The sequence below is a fragment of the Labrus mixtus genome, chromosome 12, assembly GCF_963584025.1.
Source record: "Labrus mixtus chromosome 12, fLabMix1.1, whole genome shotgun sequence".
Lineage (NCBI taxonomy): Eukaryota > Metazoa > Chordata > Actinopteri > Labriformes > Labridae > Labrus > Labrus mixtus.
The window spans coordinates 30384504-30389503 of record NC_083623.1 but is presented as its reverse complement, the minus strand read 5'-3'; the positions used below and the strand labels follow the sequence as shown (position 1 = coordinate 30389503).

At 39.7% G+C, this 5000-nt stretch overlaps 2 non-coding genes across 2 annotated transcripts in view; both read left to right on the top strand.

Moving 5' to 3' along the window:
- Positions 1-4651: 4651 nt before the first annotated feature.
- LOC132986165 (5S ribosomal RNA) lies at positions 4652-4770 on the top strand. Its single transcript, XR_009675370.1, has one exon. It is a non-coding gene; the product is annotated as a 5S ribosomal RNA (ribosomal RNA).
- A 120-nt stretch (positions 4771-4890) lies between these two features.
- The window catches only part of LOC132985916 (5S ribosomal RNA), a 119-nt gene continuing 9 nt past the window's right edge, over positions 4891-5000 (top strand). Inside the window, exon 1 of the ribosomal RNA XR_009675138.1 lies at positions 4891-5000. This exon is cut by the window's right edge and continues 9 nt beyond it. This is a non-coding gene — a ribosomal RNA (5S ribosomal RNA).

Genomic DNA, 5000 nt, shown 5'->3' with positions numbered 1-5000 from the left:
GAAGACCCGGGGGTAAGCATGAGCACAGAGGGGAGGGAGATGCCTGAGAGTGGTGTTGGACAGGCGGGAGGGAGAAAAATCACGCTAAATAATACGGGTAAAAGCACCAGTCCCAATGAAACGGACAGCGAAATGGATGTGAGTGAACTGGCGAGTGCGCAAAAAAGACTAAGTCTTGGACAACGAAAAAAGTTGGTGAAAAAATTGAAATGTAAGGACAAATAATGACTGACAATAACCCCTGTAAATCCGTTTTTTTTGTTTTTATTTTTATGATAATGGCCTTTAATTTATTTTCGATAAACGTGAATGGACTAAGGAACAAAGAAAAAAGACATGCGATTCTTTCCTTGCAGAATGACGTTTTGTGCCTGCAGGAGACCAGGTGGGATGATTCCCTGGTGGAAGACATAAAAAAAGACTTTGTGGGCCATATTTTCTGCTCCAATGGCACGTCGAGGGCGAGAGGAGTGGCGGTTTTAGTCAAAACGGGTCGGGTAACAGGGGTAAATTTGGTTTATGGAGACAAAGAAGGAAGAATAATAGTAATAGACTGTGTGTATGAAACGAAAAATATAAGAATCATAAATATATATGCACCGAATGGAGAAAAAGAAAGGAAAACATTCTTCATTGCAATAAGCAAATGGTGGGAAAGGAATTGTATAATAATCGGTGACTTTAATGTGGCGATGACACCCACCGATGTGTCAAAAAATAATGTGTTTAAGGGGGATGTGAGCAGGGGGACACTTAAAGATATAATGATAACGAAACAATGAATTGATATTTGGAGATTGCTACATCCATGGGAGAGGGTGTTCTCCAGGAGACAAATTGTACTGAATAGATTAAAACAATCTAGAATAGATTATGCTTTGGTGACATGCGAGGTAGTGAGGTGGATTAAAGAAGTTGAATATAAAACTAATATGTGGAGCGATCACGCTGGAATAGAAATCACGTTTAGAAAAGAAACGAATGTACGTAAAGGAGGGATATGGTGCTTTAATGCAAGCTTGCTGGATGATGGAATGTTTGTGAAAAGTATGGAAAGATTGTTGAATGATGTGGGATATGAGTGGAATGAGAGTGAAGATATGAATGTGTGGTGGGATAGTGTAAAAGTCAGAATTAAAAAAAAGTGTATCAATTATAGTAAAGAGAAAAAGTGGAGAGAAAATAGAAAGGAAGAGAATTTGAGAAAACAACTAAGTGAGGAAATAGCATCGCTTGACAGTGTAGATAATGTAGATGTCGAAAAATACATACATTTAAAAGAACAGTTGGGAGTGATTGAACTTAAAAAGAGTAGGGGTGCAGCCATTAGGAGTAAAATACAATATATGTATGAGGGGGAGAGGAGTACAGCCTTTTTTTTAGGTCTGGAAAAACAAAAACAAAAAAGAACAGAAATAAACGAATTATTAAATGAAGCAGGTAAAAGTGTGACAGATAAAAAGGGAATTTTAGAAATAGTAAAGGGCTATTATGAAAGCCTGTTTTCGAGACAGGAGTGTGATAGCGTGAGTGTGAACAGAGCTTTGGGTGCCTTAAAGAAAAAACTAAGCGAGGACGATAAAATGTGGTGTGATTGTGAGTTTACAGAGGGAGAAATCAGAAGTGCTTTAGAGGGGTTAAACAAAAACAAAAGTCCTGGGAGCGATGGCCTAACTGCGGAATTCTACCAAGCTTTCAAAGAGCAGCTGGTGCCCTTGGTGAACAAATTGAGTAAATATATGGAAAAAGTGAAACATATACCAAAAAGTTTAGGGGAAGGGGTGGTTACTATTTTTTACAAAAACAAGGGGGACAATAAAAATCTGGACAACTACAGACCAATCAGCCTACTCAACACAGACTACAAAATCATAGCGAAAACAATAGCCAATAGAATCAGGGAGGTAATAGGAACAATCATAGAACAAACACAATCATACAGTATACCAAACAGAGACATAGCAGACTCAATCATTTCAATAAAACAGACGGTCAGGGATATGGAAGGGGAGGGGGGAATATGGCTAGGGATTGATTTAAATAAAGCTTTTGACAGAGTAGATCACGGGTTCATGGGGAAGGTGTTAGAGAAGTTTGGATTCGGGGAGAGAATGAGAGAATGGATAAATATGTTGTATACAGGAGCGGAAAGCAAGATAAAATGTAACGGGGAACTAACTGATTCTTTTAAAATATCAAGGTCAGTGAGACAAGGATGTCCGATGTCAGCGCTGTTGTACAGCTTGGTAGCAGAGCCGCTGGCAGCACTGATATCGGAAGACGTAAACATAAAAGGTATAGGTAAGGAAAACGTAAAAATAATACAGTATGCAGATGACGTGAATATAATGGTAAAAGGAGAGGAGGATATAGAATTGATATTAAAACATGTACAAACTTATGAAAGAGCATCTGGGGCAAAAGTAAATGAAAATAAGTCAGAAATTATGTTACTAGGTAAGGAATCCAATCTAGTTAATAAGTGGGGATTTAAAACGGTGTGTGAGAGAAGAAAAGTGTTGGGAGTGAATATGGGGAAAAATGAGAATGAATGTGATGATGTAACATGGAAAGAGGTGGTGGGTAAAATTAAAAAAACATTGAATTTGTGGAAAGCGAGGGGTCTATTGTTGAGAGGAAGGGTAGCCGTAACAAATGCTCTCGTGTTGTCCAAAGTGAATCATGCGCTGAGTACTTGTACGCTTCCGGACTGGGCCTTTAAGGAGATTTCAAAGACCATTAGGGACTTTATTTGGAAAAACAAAGCAGCGAGTATAGCTCACAAAACAATAATAGGGGCTAAAGATCAGGGGGGGCTAGCTTTGATTGATTTACTTACAAAAAAAGTAGCACTAAGAGTCAAATTGATAGGCAAATTTATGGACCAGAACCGGAACGTAGTTTGGAAAAACCACTTCAAACAATATCTGTGCAGTTTTGGACTCTACAACGAGGACAACCTGTACCAGATCAATAACCCGGATTCATTTAAACACTTGCCACGGTTTTTCCAGGAAGTACTCAGTGCGTGGTATCAGGTTTCATCCTGGACTGTACCAGAGTGCGGAACGAGAGGGTCAGTGCTACGACTGCCCTTCCTCTCGAGCCCGTATTTTAAAAATGGGGAGAGGGTAATTAAGTGTGAAGCTATGTCGAAAGCGGGATATATTAGAATAAGGGATTTACTGAACTGTGGGGGGGATTTTGATTTACAAATGGTGGTGAGGGGTTTAAAAAATAAAGGGTGTGTGTGCAGAAAGGATGTGATTGAGAGAGTGTTTGCAAATGTAAAATTGTCTTTGTCGAGCGAATGGGAAAAATTAATCAAAGAGAAGGAGGGAGTGATGCAGGACGATGTGGGGGGGGATCTCCCTGTGCCTAGGGGAGAAGAAACACAACATTACAGATGTCACTACAAAAATTTGGTATAGGTGCGCAATCACACATAGAATACAGAAACCCACATCCGAAGTAAAATGGACAGACACATACCCGGACATAACAAGCAACATGATATGGAAGAACATTAACATTCCGCATACACCACATGCAATATTTGACCTAGATTTCAAACTGAGGCACAGGAGGATCTTCACCTGCATCGTCCTGCATCAGATCCATAAGGAGAGGTATGAAAGAAAGTGTTGTGTATGTGAAAGTACGGATGAGGATTTAATACATTTGTTTGTTACGTGTGGGGAATTGGTTTATTTTTGGGGAAAAATGAGAGAAATGTTGGGGAAATGCAGTAAGAATGAGTGTTGGAATGAAAGGGGGTGGGAATTGTCGGTGTTGTTGGGGGTGGGAACAAAACAAAAAAATCACAATGTAATGAATATAATTTTGGCTTTTGCAAGAAAAGCGGTTTTTAACAGAAGGAATTATGCACTGTATGAAAGTAAGAAAATGAATGTGTGGAGAATGTTTGTGAATGAATGGAAAGCACATCTTAAATTGTTGTACATAGCGAATGAGAGTGAGTTTGTGAGAATGTTTGTGGAAGGTGCGAATGTGTGTAGAGTAAATGAGGAGGGAATTATGTGGGATGTCTAAATTATTTTGTTTTTGTTTTTTTGGTACGAGGGCTTCTTTTTTGGTCATGGGGAAAATGGGTGATTTGATTTGGTGGTTTTTTTTTCTCAGTGGTTTTTTGAGAATACTGTGGGGTTTTTGTATGTTTATGTGGTTTGTTTTCAGAGGGGTGTTTGCTTTGGGGGAGGGACTCAGAAGAGTTGTCATGAGTTGGGGGTATCAGGGGTGGTTTGATTTTTTTTTTTCTGATGCTATGTTTTTATTGTTTTTAGGGTGCCGTTTGCGTCAGAGGGGAGGTTTAATTTAGAGGGTGTATGTATTTTAATAGCATTTGTTGTAAATGATGTGAAAGAATTATAAATGTTTTTGTAATTTTGATAATAAAAGATAAAAAAAAAAAAACACGCCCGATCTTGTCCGATCTCGGAAGCTAAGCAGGGTCGGGCCTGGTTAGTACTTGGATGGGAGACCGCCTGGGAATACCAGGTGCTGTAAGCTTTTTCATTTTTTTTGATCATGTGTTTTTTTTATCATATAGAGACATATTCACATGTCCAAAGATTCAGCCAGAATCAAGGGCATGACATCTTTAAAAGGCCCCTTTCTGCACACAGTAATGGCTTACGGCCATACCACCCTTAACATGCCCGATCTCGTCCGATCTCGGAAGCTAAGCAGGGTCGGGCCTGGATAGTACTTGAATGGGAGACCGCCTGGGAATACCAGATGCTGTAAGCTTTTTTATTTTTTTGATCATATGTTTTTTTTATCATAGAGAGACATATTCACATGTCCACAAATTCAGCCAGAATCAAGGGCATGACATCTTTAAAAGGCCCCTGTCTGCACACAATAATGGCTTACGGCCACACCACCCTGAACACGCCCGATCTCGTCCGATCTCGGAAGCTAAGCAGGGTCGGGCCTGGATAGTACTTTGATGGGAGACCACCTGGGAATACCAGGTG